This window comes from Dama dama, chromosome 8 (assembly GCF_033118175.1).
Source record: "Dama dama isolate Ldn47 chromosome 8, ASM3311817v1, whole genome shotgun sequence".
In the NCBI taxonomy this organism is placed as follows: Eukaryota; Metazoa; Chordata; class Mammalia; order Artiodactyla; family Cervidae; genus Dama; species Dama dama.
In genome coordinates, this window is record NC_083688.1 from 48,206,150 (window position 1) to 48,226,665 (window position 20,516).

Genomic DNA, 20,516 nt, shown 5'->3' on the forward strand with positions numbered 1-20,516 from the left:
GGCTTATGAGATCTTAGTTCCCCAATCAGAGATCAAACCTGGGCCCCTGACAGTGAATGCACTGAGTCCTAACCATAGGACTGCCAGGGAATTCTCAAGATTTAAATGTTATTGAGGCTATGAGGAAAGATATTTTCATACATTATTGCTTAAATTATAAATTAGTAAAAACTTTCTGGGGGGGGCAATACATGTTCAGTTTAAAAAAACTATGTAACATATTTCCGATTTCTAAGAATGTCTAAGGAAATAATTAGACAAAGGCACAAAGCCATAACTGCAAGCATGTTCACTGTAATATATAAATAATAGTGAAAAATAGTACTAAATGAACATTAATATAGGATGAGGAGGTATATTTTAAAGACACAGACAGTGTTCAGCTAATTTATTAGCTATAAGTTGTGATGATATTTTCCATGAAAGCTTTGCTGAGCATAAGATAATTGGGGCCAGAAAGGTCAGTGAGAAATGTCTCAACTGCTTTACCATGGTGAGTTGACTATGTAATATGCACTTAATGGAAATGCAACTTGCCAAAACTCTCTCCCATACTTTCCTAGAGCCTACTTGTTTTTTCAATAAAGAACGTTTTCAGTCTCCTCAGAAATGGTAACTTTAGTACAAAGCTTTCAATTGTTTTGGAGGGCAAAAAAAAGAAACTCTAAACTGGTTCAAAGAAACAAAGGAACTAGAATTTCTATTGAAACCAGATGTTCTCATTGTGGTTGTATTTTAATGGCTATCAGCAGTCAAAGCCTAAAATCCACATCTTCAACCTGACCTAGCTAAAGTGAGTCATCCACTAATGACTGGACAAGTTACAATTGCCCTCTAAATCCAGGGCTTGACATCCATGGATTCAATCAATTGGGGATAGACTATGTTACATTGTTGCTGGCTTATTCTATGAGGTTAGGCCTACTATGATTTTCTGTATTGAGCAGGTACAGACTTTTTTCTTGTCATATTCCTTAAACAATATGATATAACAACTATTTATGTAGCATTTACATCCCTTGGTATCTGTAGGGAATTGGACTGTATTATATGTTAATAATATCTAATATAGATATTATTATACATATATAATATAGATATTGTTAATATAAGTCATCTAATTTAAAGTATAAAGGAGGTGTGGATAGGTTATATGCAAATACTATTCCATTTTCATAAAACACTTTAGCACTGGAGGATTTTACTATCTGTGAGGGTTCTGGAAGCAATTCCCTACAGATACCAAGGAATGATTGTACTGATGTTTTGTGTGGGTGTGGATGTGTGTGCAAAAGAAACAGATAACTATTCTAGCAGCTTCTCTCTATGAAGAACTTGCCATGTGCTGGCCCTATGTGTATGCATCTATCCAAACCTATAGGATCAAGTGTTTTCTGTATTACATAAATGAAAAAGTAGGGAGTATGAGAAGTTTATAACTTGCTTAAAGTCATCCAGCAGGGATTCAAGCCCATGGCAAACTATAGCCTGGCTCATGCCTTCCATGTTGTACAGTCTCTCCACATTTTACAGAGAAGAAGAGATACAGAAGAAAGAGTCATAACAAGACTGGTATTCAACTGTCAAGCACCAAACATGGCCAAAATGACTTTCTCAGTGTTAAGTATTTCTGTACTAATTGAAAACTACTTTCTATCCTTAGCCTCTCTCTGCCCCCTGCTGCTCTCCCATTTCTTCCTATGAGAACCCCCCCACCCCCATCTCACCCCATGAAGCAACTAGAGGGGCGACACCTGGTCCAGCAGGGGGCTTCAGGGAGCCTTCCTTTTGGGCAGCTTGGGGGTTGTTAAGTCTCTGCACATCACCCTGGAGGAAAGGAAATCCTAGTGAGGACAGGGCAGAGGGAGCAGCTCTGAAGTTACAGCTTTTTTGCCATGTGCCATCTCTACTCTCTCTTATACTTTAAAGATTTCCTTCCCATCAGTTATGAGTCAGTCCCATGTTCACTCTTTGCTGCCACCCAGGTCCCAGGCATGAGGTTTGATGTTTCCAGACAGCCTCTTCTTTCCTGGTAGCATTATTTTCTCACATTCTTCACTGTCAGCTCCAGAGAACAGCCAAACGTGATTGTGGAATCTGGGGGAATTTCATAAAATCTAAGGCATCGTTAGATGCCTGTTCACCGTTGCATACATATATGTATACAGAAAGTATCAGGAAGAAAGAAAAAACCTGTCAACTAAAATGTGACACATGAAGTGCTGTGCCATGAGTCAGTCACACTAACCTCTTGTTTTGAAATTTCTTTCAGCTGTTCTGAGGGATTGGGCACTATCTCTGTCACAATAGGCAATCCTTCCGTACATGTCTCTGTAATAGAACATAATATAGATTCATCTACCTGTGGGTGTCTTCCTTTCTTAGATTCTGTAAAGACCATGGCTGGTTTATTGCTTTGATGAAAATAGGTAAATGTGGTCATTACTCCTAAGAGGAACATTTGTATCTTTAATGCCAAATTTGTATTCTACTATTGTTTCTACTTTCTGTGTGTTTCTAAAGAAACTTTTCATGTCAAAGTTGAACTGTAGTGTAATCATATTGCAGATATCTTAAATGGTGATGAAAACATATGAACGATCAACAGTGCATATAACTCAATTAAGGCGACAGTGATGTGAACAGCCAAGGCCAGGCAAAGGCAGGGACAACTCTGTCATGATTACTGTCTGACCAATGGTGATTATAAGACATATCCTCATTTCAAAGGTTTTAAACTTGAAAATATATTCATCTGATTAAACTTTGCCTTGTTTATTTGATATCAGTCAATTAAACTTTGCAGGTGCAAAGACTGAGACTCAGAGTAGTTAAACACTCTAAGGTCACAAACTTCATAACTCACGGAGCCTAGAATGAAAATCCAGGTCTCCAAAACTTATGCTTCTTTTCATACAAATTTATTATCCAAATGGGGAGAAAAGTCAGCCATCTATGAATACTGAAGACATAATTGGTGCCCCCAGCAACACTTACCAGTAGAACGTCCCATCTACTGCTTTGGGGGGCTTCGCTCTTAATAGCTTGCACCTGCAGACTCCTTTAGAGAGCTACCGCAGGGCTATGCAAGCAGCTTAACGCTCCTCATAGTTGAAATGTAATGGGATTGTCTTTTTTCCATTGTATATCCTTGCCTCCTTTGTCAAAGATAAGGTGTCCATAGGTTCGTGGATTTATCTCTGGGCTTTCTATTCTGTTCCATTGATCTATATTTCTGTCTTTGTGCCAGTACCATACTGTCTTGATGACTGTGGCTTTGTAGTAGAGTCTGAAGTCAGGCAGGTTGATTCCTCCAGTTCCATTCTTCTTTCTCAAGATTACTTTGGCTATTCAAGGTTTTTTGTATTTCCATACAAATTGTGAAATTCTTTGGTCTAGTTCTGTGAAAAATACCGTTGGTAGCTTGATAGGGATTGCATTGAATCTATAGACTGCTTTGGGTAGAATAGCCATTTTGACAATATTAATTCTTCCAATCCATGAACACGGTATGTTTCTCCATCTGTTTGTGTCCTCTTTGATTTCTTTCATCAGTGTTTTATAGTTTTCTATGTATAGGTCCTTTGTTTCTTTAGGTAGATATACTCCTAAGTATTTTATTCTTTTTGTTGCAATGGTGAATGGTATTGTTTCCTTAATTTCTCTTTCTGTTTTTTCATTGTTAGTATATAGGAATGCAAGGGATTTCTGTGTGTTAATTTTATATCCTGCAACTTTACTATATTCATTGATTAGCTCTAGTAATTTTCTGGTAGAATCTTTAGGGTTTTCTATGTAGAGGATCATGTCATCTGCAAACAGTGAGAGTTTTACTTCTTCTTTTCCTATCTGGATTCCTTTTACTTCTTTTTCTGCTCTGATTGCTGTGGCCAGAACTTCGAACACTATGTTGAATAGTAGTGGTGAGAGTGGGCACCCTTGTCTTGTTCCTGATTTCAGGGGAAATGCTTTCAATTTTTCACCATTGAGGGTGATGCTTGCTGTGGGTAACAAGTGGTGCTGGGAAAACTGGTCAACCACTTGTAAAAGAATGAAACTAGAACACTTTCTAACACCATACACAAAAATAAACTCAAAATGGATTAAAGATCTAAATGTAAGACCAGAAACTATAAAACTCCTAGAGGAGAACATAGGCAAAACACTCTCCGACATAAATCAAAGCAAGATCCTCTATGACCCACCTCCCAGAATATTGGAAATAAAAGCAAAACTAAACAAATGGGACCTAATGAAACTTAAAAGCTTTTGCACTACAAAGGAAACTATAAGTAAGGTGAAAAGACAGCCCTCAGATTGGGAGAAAATAATAGCAAATGAAGAAACAGACAAAGGATTAATCTCAAAAATATACAAGCAACTCCTGCAGCTCAATTCCAGAAAAATAAATGACCCAATCAAAAAATGGGCCAAAGAACTAAACAGACATTTCTCCAAAGAAGACATACAGATGGCTAACAAACACATGAAAAGATGCTCAACAGCACTCATTATTAGAGAAATGCAAATCAAAACCACAATGAGGTACCATTACACGCCAGTCAGGATGGCTGCTATCCAAAAGTCTACAAGCAATAAATGCTGGAGAGGGTGTGGAGAAAAGGGAACCCTCTTACACTGTTGGTGGGAATGCAAACTAGTACAGCCGCTATGGAAAACAGTGTGGAGATTTCTTAAAAAACTGGACATAGAACTGCCATATGACCCAGCAATCCCACTTCTGGGCATACACACTGAGGAAACCAGATCTGAAAGAGACACGTGCACCCCAATGTTCATCGCAGCACTGTTTATAATAGCCAGGACATGGAAGCAACCTAGATGCCCATCAGCAGATGAATGGATAAGGAAGCTGTGGTACATATACACCATGGAATATTACTCAGCCATTAAAAAGAATTCATTTGAACCAGTCCTAATGAGATGGATGAAGCTGGAGCCCCTTATACAGAGTGAAATAAGCCAGAAAGATAAAGAACATTACAGCATACTGACACATGTATATGGAATTTAGAAAGGTGATAACGATAACCCTATATGCAGAACAGAAAAAGAGACACAGAAATACAGAACAGACTTTTGAACTTTGTGGGAGAATGTGAGGGTGGGATATTTCAAAAGAACAGCATGTATACTATCTATGGTGAAACAGATCACCAGCCCAGGTGGGATGCACGAGACAAGTGCTCCGGCCTGGTGCACTGGGAAGACCCAGAGGAATCGGGTGGAGAGGGAGGTGGGAGCGGGGATCGGGATTGGGAATACATGTAAATCCATGGCTGATTCATATCAATGTATGACAAAACCCACTGGAAAAAAAATAATAATAATAATAAAAATTAAAAAAAAAAAAAAAAAAGAAATGTAATGGGAGTTTTCATGCCCTCAGGGCAGCCAAAAGTCAATGACTGAGGAACACAGGAGTAGAAAGCTCAGCTCCTTTGCCTTGAGGCAGGACAGATTCTGTGATGTAATTGATCAGAGTTTCACAACCAGGCTGAGGCTAGGACTTCATCAGCTTGGCCTGGCTTTTTCCTTTTCCCTAACGTGCTTCCCCACTCTTGTACTTTCTCCTTGGAGCTTTCCTTAATAAGTCACTTGCACACACATCCTCATCTCAGGGTCAGCTTCTGGAAAACATGACCCAAGATGATGCAGAAATAAGTGAATAAGGCAACATCATATGTTGCACTATAGAGTCCATGGAATTCTCAGGCCAGAATACTGGAGTGGGTAGCCTTTCCCTTCTCCAGGGGATCTTCCCTACCCAGGGATTGAACCGAGGTCTCCTGCATTGCAGATGGATTCTTTACCAATTGAGCTACCAGGGAAGCCCTTCATAATGCCAATGGAATGTGCTAATTGAGCCTGCCTTCATCACTCTTCCAGTCCTGGGGTAAGTCCTACATTTCCTGAATCTCACTATTTCAGTTCTGATGGAGTAACTCAACTTCCATCTTCAAGTTCTAGGAGCTTTAGTTCCAATGGAGATCTGCCTGCTCTGGGTCCCTTTGGACTCCCGGTCCTCCTTATCCTTATTTGTGCTCAGTTGTGTCTGACTCTTTGTGATCCCATGGACTGTAGCCTGCCAGGTTCCTCTGTCCATGCAATTTTCCAGGCAAGAATACTGGAGTGGGTTGCCATTACTACTCAGGCTATGTTCCTGACACAGGGATCGAACCTGCATCTCTTGCGTATCCTGCTTTGGCAGGGAGATTCTCTACCAACTGCACCACCTGGGAAGCGGTCCCTCTGGGTCCCTTTGGACTCCTGGACCTAATGATCATCTTTGCCACATTCAGCATCAGTCACTGGGGTGGAAGCTCTTTGCAACTGCCCCTAGGAATCCCATTTTCATTCTTGTCACTATTCAGGCCCAAATCGAGATTATTTTAGAGGCTGAGTCCCTATGCTCCACTTTCGAGATCAGTAAAGTCTGAATTTTCCTTTTTTCTTCTTGTAAACAGTATGTTTAGAATCACACAGTGCTGGAACTGCAAAAAATTCTGAAAGTACATTTGGCCAACCACAGAGAGGAAGTAACAAGCTCAAGGTCAAAAAAAGAGCTGGAAAACTATGTCTGAGACCACAGTTCTGTTTCTTCCACTGCCTTGCCCCTGGCTCTAGAGTTAATGTATTTCTGAGTAAGACATAGAACAGATCTGATTTCAGGGAGGACTATTTTCTTCATTTTGTGTGAGAAATTCAAATCCCACTTACATTTAAGAATACCTGAATTATTCTCCCTTACAGTACTCCAAGTCCACATTTATCTTTCAAGGAAGCAACCTAATCCCTTCACTTTTTATCTGGGATGCCCTGGAAACTCCAGTTTACTTGTTGGAGCCCAGATAATGTGCTTCTCTTACTCGTGCCTGCTCTGTGGAAGAACTGCCTCAGAATCCTATCATCTCAGAATTTGATCCCTACTTGCTTATACCACTAGGAGGAAAAAAAGGAAAGCCCAGAAAGAACATTAACTGAAAAAAAAATAACACTGCGGGTTTGTGCTGTGGTAGTGCCCCATTTCAAACCTTTTCTGGGAAAATAGAGGCTAATTTTCTTAGGGCTAGGAATTTAAGAGAGAATGGATTTTGGATTTGTCCTTTACACGTGATAATCCTACACAGAGAATGGCATTTTTCTAAGCTTCACAAAATCACTGTGGATGGTGACAGGAGCCATAAAATTAAGAGACACTTGCTCCTTGGAAGAAAAACTATGACAAACCTAGAGAGCATAATAAAAAGCAGAGACATTATTTTGCCGACAAAGGTTAGTCAAAGCTATGGTTTTTCCAGTAGTCATGTATGGATGTGAGAGTTGGGTCATAAAGAAATCTGAGTGCCAAAGAATTGATGCTTTTAAACTGTCATGTTGGAGAAGACTCTTGAGAGTCCCTTGGACTGCAAGGAGATCAAACCAGTCAATCCTAAATGAAATCAGTCCTGAATATTCATTGGAAGGACTGATGCTGAAGCTGAAACTCCACTACTTTGGCCACTTGATATAAAGAATTGACTGATTGGAAAAGACCCTGATGCTAGGAAAGATTGAAAGTAGGAGGAGAAGGGGACGACAGAGGATGAGATGGTTGGATGGCATCATCAACTCTATGGACATGAATTTGAGCAAGCTCTGGGAGTTGGTGATGGACAGGGAGACCATGGGGTCACAAAGAGTTGGACATGACCGAGTGACTGAACAGAACTGAACTGAAGCTTCACCAGCCTGGGACAGAATTATGAGGCAGACAAGGGTTATTCTTGGAGGCTCTCGTTTGTAGTCCTTCTACCCTCTGATAATATCGGCCCCTTGGTTCTCAGGGCCCTCTGTTGCCCCTTTGTCTTCCATGCAGTGGGGACAGGGCACAGTGAAAAGAGATGGACCAAGTGGAAGATGGTCTACTCACCATCTAATGTGTATGCACATCATTATGTTTTCAAAAAACAGAATTCAACCAAGTAAACGTGAAGATCTAACTGGCTTTATTAGGTGATTCATGAATTGGACAGCTTTCAATCTAGCAACCGGAAGGGTGCTCCAGGGATTGTACAAAATGGAAGATTTTTAGAGAAAGAAGGATAGGGCAAGGGAGCTTTTAGCAGAAGGAAAGGTTATCTTTAGGCCAGGCTGGCTTTCTTTTTTGGGTGGAAGGGACTTTCAAGGGTTTTATCTTGCATCATCATTGCCTCTTCTTCCTGGGGGATGGAGAGGGCCACAGAGGGTGACGGATTAACTCACTGGCAATGAACAGAAAATTCCAGACTGGTTAATTCCAGACTGGTTACATTTCTGGTGGAGCTCAAAACTTCGATTAGGTTAGGTATTAAATCTAGGTTTGGTAGCATGGACTTTGGTACAGGTGATACCACTTTGGGGCTGTGGTATTTCTCTTTAACAATCTCTTCTGAGAAGTGGGAGATCCATGAAGCTGTCTGAATGACATCACATCTGTCGTCTATCCTCTCTGAGTCTCACTTACTCTACTTTTACAATGGTTATAACAACACTTTTCTCTCTTAGCTTACAGTATAGGGGGGATCACCTGAGATCATTATGAGAAAGCATTTTTTTAAAAAATTGAAGTGTAGTTGATTTATAATGTTTTAAGTGTACAGCAAAGTAATTCAGTTATGTATCTATATATCTATATTCTTTTCCAGATCCTTTTCCATATAAGTTATTACAAGATAATGAATATAGTTCTCTGTACTATACAGTAGGTTCTTGTTTTTACCTATTTTATATATAGTAATGTGTCTCTTTTAATCCCAAATTCCTAATTTATCCCTTTCCCTTTTGGTAACCATAAGTTTGTTTTCTTTGTCAGTGAGTTTATTTCTGTTTTGCAAATAAGTTATATTTGTATAATTTTTTTTAGATTCCACATATAAGTGGTATCATACATTATTTCTCTTTCTCTGTTTGACTTACTTCACTTAGTATGATAATTTCTAGATCTATCCATGTTGCTCAAATGGCATTATTTCACTCTTTTTATGGCTGAGTAGTATTCCATTGTACATATATACACACACACACACACATATATATGCCACATCTTCTTTACCCATTCATCTGTCAATGGAAATGACAGCATGTACTTAAAATACATTACCTCTCTTTGGTCCTTGCTTTCTGCCGTGTGATACTGGGCCTTAATGAGTGAATTAGATAAAGCATTTTCCTAAACTTCAATCACTCATATGCCACCTTCATGATTTTTACCATATCCTCATATTATACATACTATCATCAATTTAACATTCATATTTAAATAAACTGACTAGGTAAATGTAAATATATTATTAAATATATAATTTGCTAGGCAACTCAATTTAAATTATTTTAAACAATAATATCTGGGAGAACCCAGGTTTGAGTTGCTAGTTACATTTCTTCCTAATATGTATTAAAATGAAAAAAATTCTGTCTACAATCATCTATTTAACCCCAGTAAAGGTTGTGTCGGCTGGACCTTTGTTTTGTCTCCCCATGGCTCCGGGCTCCAGAGAGGGAGGTGGTATGGAGGGACCTCTCTGTGAAGTTGCTGGGAGCAATTTCCATAAAGCCCTTACTCTAAGAAAAAAATGATATTCTGCACTTTGGAAAATAAATCACCTGTGTATGTTGGATTGCTAGTAGCTCTTGGCAGTTCTCCGCTAGTGTACAAGGTGTGAGGTGAACCTGTCACAAGAGGGTGGGGGGTGTTGTTAAATTTTGGTGAACACATAGCAGTTAATTCTTCCTGGGATTCAGTAGATGCATATTTCATTATATGAGGTCTGTCAGCCGGAATAGGCTGAGTGGGCTGTGTGACACAATGTGTAATGACAGAGAATTTGCTTGGATGTGAGATATAAAGTCATTGCCTTAACAATGCTTAATAGAGCCTGGGCAGATAGTAAAAGGGTCTTCTCAAATAGTAACGAAGTGCTGAAGAGTGATAACCAGAATCGCTGCTCTGACAGTCACAGGGACCCTGTTCCACTGTAGGATGAATATACTGCAATTCTTGCTAACTAGAGTTTTTTATTTTATTTTATTTTTATTTATTTATTTTTTTAAACTAGAGTTTAGTATCGTCTGCAGGCCTTTCAAGTGTGCCGATGGTATTCAAACACGTCCTCAGATTAAAAAGGCTCAGAACTGACAGCATAATACTTTAGGCGGTTACAAGGCACACGCCTGCTTAAAATAGGGGCCCTTAATGTTAGTGTCACTGGCGGCAATTTCAGGAAAACATGCAAGCCAAGATATCAGTGTAAGAAGAAATTCTCCCTCGGTCTCATAATCTCAGTTATTAAACATTCTGTTTATACATTACGGATGAGCAATTGGTAGAATCAGAGGGGAAAAGACCATTTTGCTGCTAGGAAAGAAAAGTGAAAGCCACTCAGTCATGTCCAACTCTTTGCAACCCTGAGGACTGTACAGTCTATGGCATTCTCCAGGCTAGAATACTGGAGTGGGCAGCTTTCCCCTTCTCCAGGGGATCTTACCAACCCAGGGGTCGAACCCAGGTCTCCCGCATTGCAGGCAGATTCTTTACCAGCTGGGCCACCAGGAAAGCCCTTGCTGCTAGGGGTATTCCTGAATGCCTTTTCTGTCATTTGCTATCAACTGGCACTGAACTGGGGCTTCCCTGGTGGCTTAGCGGTAAAGAATCTGCCTGCCGTGCAGGCAGTGCAGAAGGTGCGGGTTTGATCCCCGGGTTGGGAAGATCCCCTGGAGGAGGGCATGGCAACCCACTCCAGTATTCTTGCCTGGATAATCCCATGGACAGAGGAGCCTGGCAGGCTATAGTCGTTGGGGTCGCAAAGAGTCAGACACGACTCAGGTGACTTAGCACGCATGCACGGCCCTGAATTATTTGAGATGAAGTCTACCATCTCTGCCTAATCCCAGTTATATATTCCCTAATTTACTTACTTTCTTACTGAATTAATTTTGATGAGATATATTCTTCTAGTCAGTTGTTCCCCTAGTCTGTTTTCAGTTTATTGCCAACAAGGTGTTGTCACTAGTCTCTTATTTTTAAAAATCTTTGTATTTATAATAATGTTCCCTTGTTACTCCTGATATTGTCTATTTATGCTTTCTTGTTTGATTGCTTTACCAGCTTCCAGAGTTTTGTCTATTTTTTTAAAAAGTCTTCTAAAAGAGCCAAATTTTGGCTCTTCATAATTCATTTTTACACCACATCCCCTGGCATGCACTGTAATATTTGTATGTGAAAAGTCCCCTAATAACTCAAAGCTGTTGCTCTGAATAAGTGAAAATTCCCCCAATCTGGGAAAACTTTTAAAAATTCCTGTGTGGGCATGTTTCCTTCTTTATGTCTACTTCTCTAAACACATTTTAATATTATGGCTTGAATGCTATTTCTTTGACAACACTTTCCGCAGTTATGGGTTTGCTCCCTCTGTTTCACTGCTGTTCAAAATCCGAAGCACAATGAGAAAGTTACGCTTTAAGGGCAGTCAGTGTGGCAGATTGGTGTGGTTTACTCTAGAGAGCTCAGGCTCACGTTGAGCTCTGAAGAAGACTGGAATTTGGATATGCAGTGGGGTGGGACATGAACGTGGCGTGTGTGAGTAGCAGTGAGATGATTCCCCTGAAAAGAAAGAAAGAAAAAAAAAAGCCTGGAGGTTCAAAGTGATCTTCAGCTCGCCTCATCTGGCCCCCGTTAGCTCTGGCTGTCTGTCTCAGAGGCTCAGGCCATCTTTCAAAGTCTCAAATCTGTGCGGTTCCCTCTCGCCACAGGTCCTTTGAACACCCTCTTCCCCCTGCTTGGGACTGTCTTCCCTGGCCCTGCCACTTTCCCCCACTTTATTTCTGTTCCCTTCTGAGAAATCTGTCTAACCTCTGTCCTTTCCTCACAAACACTTTTCTGATTCCCACCAAGGAAGGTCAAATTCCCCTACTGCGACTTATCACAAGTGTAATTTTTTTCGGCTGTGCTATCTGGCTTGCGGGATCTCAGTTCCCCCACCAGGGACTGAACCCAGGCCACAGCAACGAGAGCCTGGAATCCTAACCACTGTGCCACCAGAGAGCTCCCACGAGAGTACAGTTTTAGACTAGTGACGCAATTCCGTGACTGCTGGCCTTCCGCCTCTCTGGCATGTAACCTTGAGGGTAAGAACTACGTTCTATTTTTCCATACAAACAGTAAACATTCCGGGAGCAGTTGTTTTATTTTCTCTCATTTGTTAAGTAGTTAACATGACTTAGTTGTTAACGTGGTTAACAACTTGTTAACTAGTTAATGGTGTAGAGAACTGCAAAGTCCATCTCCAGAGGCATAATGTTCAGACAAGAGCTACTTGACCCAGGACTGCTCACAATTTCAGAGGCCTATGAGGCCTCTGTTATTCCCACTTATTAAAATAAATGAAGAAATGCAAAATGACTTAGAAAAACTGTGCTATTTTGAATGTTTACATTCAGACAATTACTTTAACACATACAATGCATGCTGCTGCTGCTGCTAAGTCACGTCAGTCGTGTCCGACTCTGTGCGACCCCACAGACGGCAGCCCACCAGGCTCCCCCGTCCCTGGGATTCTCCAGGCAAGAACACTGGAGTGGGTTGCCATTTCCTTCTCCAGTAAATGAAAAGTGAAATGTGAAAGTGAAGTCGCTCAGTTGTGTCCGACTCTTGGTGACCCCACGGACTGTAGCCTACCAGGCTCCTCCGTCCATGGGATTTTCCAGGCAAGAGCACTGGAGTGGGTCGCCATTGCCTTCTCCGCATACAACACATAATACAATATAATTATGCTGCCCTAGATAATTACCCAGTAAAGTGATGTTGCCCAGTCGTGTCCGACTCTTTGCGATCCCATGGACTGTAGCCTGCCACGATCCTCCGTCCATGGGATTTTCCAGGCAAGAGTACTGGAGTGGGTTGCCATTTCCTTCTCCAGAGGCTCTTCCCAACCCAGGGATCGAAACTAGGTCTCCCGCATTGCAGGGAGATGCTTTACCGTCTGAGCCACCAGGGTTTATTAAATTATCCTTTCATTGTACTCAGGCAGTGTGGACTGGATTGGGGTTCAAGCATAAAGGCAAATGATGCTGTCTTTCTTCGACCCCATTACTGTATCTTTTGGTTCAACAAGTTACCTCCTCTACTCGAGGCACTTTGTGGAAATGATGCCCAAGCCTGACCACCCCTACCCCACACAAACATATTAACCCATCCAAAGAAAGAGCCTTGGGAAAGGCAGAGATATGGATACAGACGCTGGCGATGTCTCTCCTGCGTGGTTTTACACCCTAATCTGGGGACGCACCCAGCTCACCTGCATGTCAGGTTAGGCTCTGGAGATGAGTTGAAAGTGTTCAACAATCATATCTCCTTGATGCTATGAGCTCCTGTGGCTCATGGATCACCAAACAACGTGTGATTTAATCTAATTTCCAGTGCTCATAGCACTGTGATCCAGGTCATTTTCCCCTCACTCCCACTGAAAACACTTAGAATATTGCTGCAGAAGATAGTCACTACTTCCAGAAATTCTGGGAATATCTAAAACACCAGACAATTTCTCAGTTACAGGATATGTTAAGGATTAAACAAATATAAAAAATGTTGTATAATACATACTTCAAAAGTAGAGGTAGCTAGATAGTACACGGACTATGAGAACTCCTGGGTTAATATCAGTCTTTAAATGTTATTCACATCTTTTCTTTTTTTCCTTGTAGAGGAATGAGAAATCTTGAGATGCATTTGCCTTTGTGTTTAGAGTAAGTATTGTGTGACTAGGAATAAATGTATTTAAGTGGAGTGTTCACAGCCTCTTTTACCCGCTAAAAAGAATTCTGAGTCTAGTAACTCCCACCTCTCCTTTTCTCTGAGAGTTGAAGAGGATTCTGTCTTTGCTAGGCTGGTTTCTGGGCTCTGTGATGCAGAACTGGGACAACAGTAGAAAACAGACCATAGAAGAGATGCGTTGGGGTATCTTCATAGAAAAAGGCCAAAATTACTCACAAGAGAAAAAATGAGAGAAGATAAAAGGGTGAAAAGAAAAGAGAAGAAAATCTAGAACTAGGAGGACTTTGACATTCTATAAGGAGTTTTGTAACTGATGGTTGAAGGCCAGAAGAGAGAATATGGATTTGATGGGCAGTTCCTTCCCATATAGAGGACACTGAAAGTGGTGGAGGTGACAGAGAAGACATTTTATTTTATTTATTTTTTTTCCATTTATATTTATTAGGTGGAAGCTAATTACTTTACAATATTGTAGTGGTTTTTGCCATACACTGACATGAATCAGCCATGGATTTATATTTATTCCCCATCCCGATCCCCCATCCCACCTCCCTCTCCACCCGATCCCTCTGGGTCTTCCCAGTGGACCAGCCCCAAGCACTTGTCTCATGCATCCCACCTGGGCTGGTGATCTGTTTCACCCTTGATAATATACATGTTTCGATGCTGTTCTCTCGAAACATCCCACCCTCGCCTTCTCCCACAGAGTCCAAAAGTCTGTTCTGTACATCTGTGTCTCTTTTTCTGTTTTGCATATAGGGTTATTGTTACCATCTTTCTAAATTCCATATATATGCGTTAGTATACTGTATTGGTCTTTATCTTTCTGGCTTACTTCACTCTGTATAGTGGGCTCCAGTTTCATCCATCTCATTAGAACTGATTCAAATGAATTCTTTTTAACGGCTGAGTAATATTCCATGGTGTATATGTACCACAGCTTCCTTATCCATTCATCTGCTGATGGGCATCTAGGTTGCTTCCATGTCCTGGCTATTATAAACAGTGCTGCGATGAACATTGGGGTGCACGTGTCTCTTTCAGATCTGGTTTCCTTGGTGTGTATGCCCAGGAGTGGGATTGCTGGGTCATATGGCAGTTCTATTTCCAGTTTTTAAAGAAATCTCCACACTGTTTTCCATAGCGGCTGTACTAGTTTGCATTCCCACCAACAGTGTAAGAGGGTTCCCTTTTCTCCACACCCTCTCCAGCATTTATTGCTTGTAGACTTTCGGATAGTGCCATCCTGACTGGCGTGTAATGGTACCTCATTGTGGTTTTGATTTGCATTTCTCTGATAATGAGTGACGTTGAGCATCTTTTCATGTGTTTGTTAGCCATCCAGAGAAGACATTTTAAAATACATGTATTAAAAATACACTTCCCTATACTTGATGCTTTCTGAGAGGGATGATAATGATTTTATTAATATTTACATTAGTTTGGTTGCTGGACTGTTGCATTGAGTGTCAAACTGCTCTGAGTTTGGGCTTATTTGGTTCCCAGTTCGATCCTTGGGTTGGGGAGATCCCTTGGAGGAGGGCATGGTATTCTACTCCAGTATTCTTGCCTGGAGAATCCCTATGGACAGAGGAGCCTGGTGGGTGCAGTCCATGGGGTTGCAAAGAGCTGGACATGACTGAGTGACTAAGTAGACACAGCACAGTTCTATTTGAGTTAGAATTAGATATTGGAATAAGGAAGTTGTTTCATTTAATAGTCTTTCTTCTTTTCTCAGGCTTTGGATCTTTTCTCCTGATTTGGCCAGATTATGACTTTTCAGAAAGTTGTTGGCTTGGATATGGCTTAGTGTCCTAGCCTGAGTTCTCCCAAACCAGATCCTGAGGGAAAGGTTTGAGTTCAGGTAGATTATTTAGGTATGTGATCCCGGGGGAAGGGAAACGGGGAAGCAGCAGCTGCCACAGGTGTGTGGCCACTGAGTCTGGCACCGGTGTGGATGCCTGTGCTCCATCCTGTGTGGCCTTCTGGGGAGCTTTATAAGATGTCTTAAAATTGTCCTCTGGGGACAAGTGCTCAGGGCTGGTGCACTGGGAAGACCCAGAGGGATGGGATGGAGAGGGAGGCGGGAGGGGGCATCGGGAAGGGGAACACATGTAAATCCATGGCTGATTCATGTCAATATATGAAAAAACCAGTACAATTAAAAAAAAAAAAAAAAACTGTCCTCTGGTGAAATGAGCAGGGAAAGCATTTATTGCTGGCCCCAGTTTCTCCTGCTCAAGTATGGCCTCACAGGATTCAGTTCTTCTGGGCCTTCGGCTGCTGCCTGCCTGAAAACTGAGCAGTATTAAAAGATAAACTGAGGCATTTAAAGGTTTTTAGGAGTTTATCTGTGGAAAAATTGATTGGAATCTGGCAGCACCATACCAGAGGTAGTTAGGAGCACTCTGCTGGGAGTAGAACTGGAGCTGGAACTGAAGAGAGATGCTTTACAGAGAAGATGCAGGAAAAAAGCAAGGAGATTACTTGATTGGCTATAACTTAAAGCCTGGTTGGCTGTTCGTGATTGGTTGTACTTAGGTTTGGATTTTGTGACCTTGGGCTTTTACAAGCTTAGATTTTGGTTTGCTTAGTAGGCCACCTTGGCATTAATGCCATTTTAGTGGCCTTCTTGTTCAATTAAGTTAATAGTAGGTTCTCATGGATATCCTACTTCATGAGGTTAGAGAAGCCCCAAGGCCTGAAGCCAAGGCCCCCTGGTGTGGAACAGCGACATGCAGCCTTGGCTGGACTTGCTCAGGGCTGGTCACACTCTAGAACTGGTTGTAAGCACTGGTGTGTGAAACAGGCGTGTACAAGAACAGAGGCTCTGGGGACAGGGCAGGGTGTAGTCCCGGACCATGTCAGTCAAGGACAGCAGTGAGAGGGGAGATTGTTGAATGACCCTGTAGACTTACGGGATGAGCAAAGAGTACAGACTTCATCCCAAGAGCAGTGGGAGACGGTGAAAAGCTGATGCAAGAGAATGACCCAGCCCGATCTGTGTTTTAGGAAAAGAAGCTAACCCTGCTCAGAGTGCGCAGGGTGGATGAACTGGGGTGGGTGTGGTATGTGGGGGCGTGGTAGGGGTTGTCATGGAAAGTGTGAGAGCTGTTGCAGCAAACAAACAGTCCAGGTGAGAGACGGTAAGGATCCGAAATGAGGCTGGCTGGAGGGGGCCCCTGAGGGAGCTCCGACAGGGCCAGGCTGGCCAGGAACTGACTCAGCCATAGACCTGTGACCCGGGCTGAGTAGAGCAGAGTCTCACTCCCTTCGAGTCACAAGCTGTAAGGAGGTGACCCCAAGTCTGGGGCTGCGTTGTTCTCCATCATACTGCACCTGAACTCCTTTTAAACACTCTGGTTACTGAGGAGAAAAACAATCTTTCAGTACCTAATAATGAACATACCATTGTGTTTGTTTTGTTTTTCTCCCAGGGCTGCGAGAATGAGGCCAACACACATCAGATGCTGGGGGGTATGGGGCGTGTGTGTGTGTGTGTGTGTGTGTGTGTGTGTGTGTGTGTGTGTGTGTGTGTGTGTGTGTGTGTGTGTGAAAGAGAGAGAGAGAGAAAGCCCGGGCATGACTTGCCGTGGAGTTCCTGCATCAAGTCTACCCCCAGGCCTGCTCTAAACCCTACTTTCCATGGTTTGATGGTTTGTTTATATGAACATGTAATTTTCTCTTTTTGGCTTAAGCTGCTTGAGTTGAGTTTCTCATAATCAAGAATCCTGACTAGAATAACCTTTTTGTGCCTAAAACTTTTTTTCTATTTCCTCAGCATATATTCTTTGAAGGGAAAGTAAAAAGTCCAAAATAATTACCAAGTTATACCATATCTGGAAATGTATAACTTATTTCAGTATACTCTTACAAGTATTGAGTAATATAATTTTTAAGCCTTTGTTAATTTCTTAGGTTAAAAAAATAGTGCTTAAAATTACTTGTTTTTAAATGCTAGTGAGGTTGAAAATATTCCAATTCTATTTGTTTTATACCTTTTTTTTGTGAATTGTCTAATTATATCTTTAACCTGTTGTCTTTATTGGGGTTCAAATGTCTTTGCTTTTTTTAAAATCAATTTTTATTCATTCTGTCCAGGTAAAGCCTATTAATTTGTCTGTCATATTTATCTCAAATATTTTTCCTAGCTTGGTTGCTTGCTTTGAATTCTGTTCATTATTCTTTTGGAGTTACAGAAATTATAAGATGTTATGTAGTCAAGTTGGCATTTTCTTTTATAGCTCTTTGATTTAGCAGAAAATAAAGGAGACCTATTTTCTCTTCTTTAGTCTTTATGTGGTGGCTACAAAAAAATTTTTTTTAAAGAAATGACTTTTTAAAATAGAATAATAGTGAATGTGGCAGTCGTGGAAGCTCTGCTTGGACCTCATTTGTAGAAGATCACCTTTCATCTGTGAGGAGTGCAATGAGCTGACCCTCTAGTTGCAACACCCGAGCATCTGCCACAATGTTTGAAACCACCCTCTTCCCAGGCAGCTCCCAGCCAATGACTGATCCCTGCAGAGGGACTGGACCTGGCCTTTTGTGGTCGATTGCTCTGTGAGCCGTCTGGCCTTTTGTGGTCGATTGCTCTGTGAGCCGTCTGTGTGCTGGACTGCATTGTCGGATGAGGTGAAACTTCTCAGAGCTGCTCTGCAACCTCTTTCTCCCCGTCTCCCTTCCTCCCCCGGCTCTTCTTTCCTGGGTGCCAGACCAACACTGGATCTGAAGGCTTTCCTTGCCACTCCTGCTCCTTCTGCCCTCTACTTTTCTCAAGTATTACCTGCAACAAATCTTTGGCACCTTGATCTTTGTTATGACATCTGCTTCCCAGAGAACATAAACGACAGTTGTTATTAAAAAATGAACCGACTCAGAAAAATACAACAGAGAAAAGAACAAATCAACTAAGTCCTACTATTGCAGCACATCCACTAGTGCACAGAAGTAGGTGTGGGATTGCTGGGCAGCTGGCTGGGTGGGGACACGGGGCAGGGATTTCTGTGTGTCCTCTTCACTTAAGCTCACATTAGAACAGTGTCTGCATATAGTGGGTACTGACATGCTTGTTCAATGAATGGACAGATCAAGCAGTTTATTTTTAAAAAGTTTTACTGGAGTATGATTGACTACTCAAATAATTTTCTAAAAATGGGATGATACTATATTTTTTTCCATTAAACAAAAACAATATTGAGTTTAATTTTACTTTAATTTATGAGAAGGAAAAGCTTTAGTAAAACATAAGGAATTTCTGAACTGTAGAAAAGATTCATCATCACAAAAGGTAATGGTTTCTGGTAGCATCACTCTAAGATTTAAAAGTGTTTAAAAAATTACCTAACATTTGATATTCTCAATCATTTTTCCAGACCAATTTTTGAGTTCTGTCACCATTCCTTAAAAAATTCTCTGAGTTTAAAAAATGGAAGTATCTTAAGCCTATAAATTTATTTGTGATAAACTGATGTCCTTTCAATATTCACTTTAAAATCTAAAAACATAATATGTTTCTGCATATATGCAAATCTCTGTATCTCTTTAACTTGGATTTGCATTTAAAAAAATTATACCATGCAAATCTCTCATAGTCCTACTTCTAGGTATTTTAGACTTTGTGAGAATGTAAATATCATTTCAAAGCAACTACATGATAATTTAGAATAGCACAATTTGTTGCTCTCATGAACAATCCAGAGTGTGAGGACCACAGAAGACTCTGGGAAGTGAAGAGCAAGTATTAGTAGCATCACATCCTGTCAGATGGAGGCCTGCTAACCGCTCTCAGCAACTTCTCATCTGATCCCCATTTTTGTTTAGCTGGTCTTCTCCTTGTTGACAGAGCCTTTTTGCCACCAAAGGGACTAAATGCTGAATTTTAATATCAGCCTCCCTTGCAATGAGAATCTGGATATATGAGATATAAAAGGAAATGTGTTGAAGATCTGGGAAAGATTCTTTTTTTTTCTCTAATAAGAGAGAGACAAGCAGGAATAGAGCCCACTCCCCTCACTTTCTTCCTGTCTTTGAACATTGATGTATGAGAATGTGATGCCTGGAGTTCTGGCAGTCATCTTGCAACCATGAGGGGAAAATAGAGAGAAGCTCATAAAAGTGACTTGATGTCATCAGATCACTGCATCTGTCAACTCTGGAATCATCTAATGGAATAGTAGAATGTTACCACTTGCTCTGGAATGTGTCTCGTGTCCTGTTAGATGCAGCCCAAACCAGATTACCTGATACACTTTCTAAATTTGCCTTTGCCTCTCTCTGCTCTTTGTCATACAACCCATTTCTAGTTGATGGTCCCACTTTGAATGTCTCAGTGGCTTAGTTGGAGAAGGAAATGGCAACCCACTCCAGTATTCTTGCCTGGAGGATCCCATGGACAGAGGAGCCTGGTGGGCTGCCGTCTATGGGGTCGCACAGTCAGGCACGACTGAAATGACTTAGCAGCAGCAGCAGTAGCGGTTGTGGCTTAGTTAATACCTCCAGATCTCACCATTGCTAGCTCTCTGCTGTCCCATACATTTTCCCTCTTGCCTCTTCATTTAAAGCACTACTGACTGGCTGATTACTCTACGCCACCATTCCTCCAATCCTTTGGCCACCTGATGTGATGAGCCGACTCATTAGAAAATACCCTGATGCTGGGAAAGATTGAGGGCAGGAGGAGAAGGGGAAGACAGAGGATGAGACG

The 20,516-nt window shown here is 41.3% G+C and overlaps 1 pseudogene; it reads right to left on the reverse strand.

Moving 5' to 3' along the window:
* LOC133060519 (zinc finger CCHC-type and RNA-binding motif-containing protein 1-like) overlaps window positions 1-18,434 on the reverse strand; it is a 33,692-nt pseudogene extending 15,258 nt beyond the window's left edge.
* Between the last annotated feature and the right edge of the window lie 2,082 nt (window positions 18,435-20,516).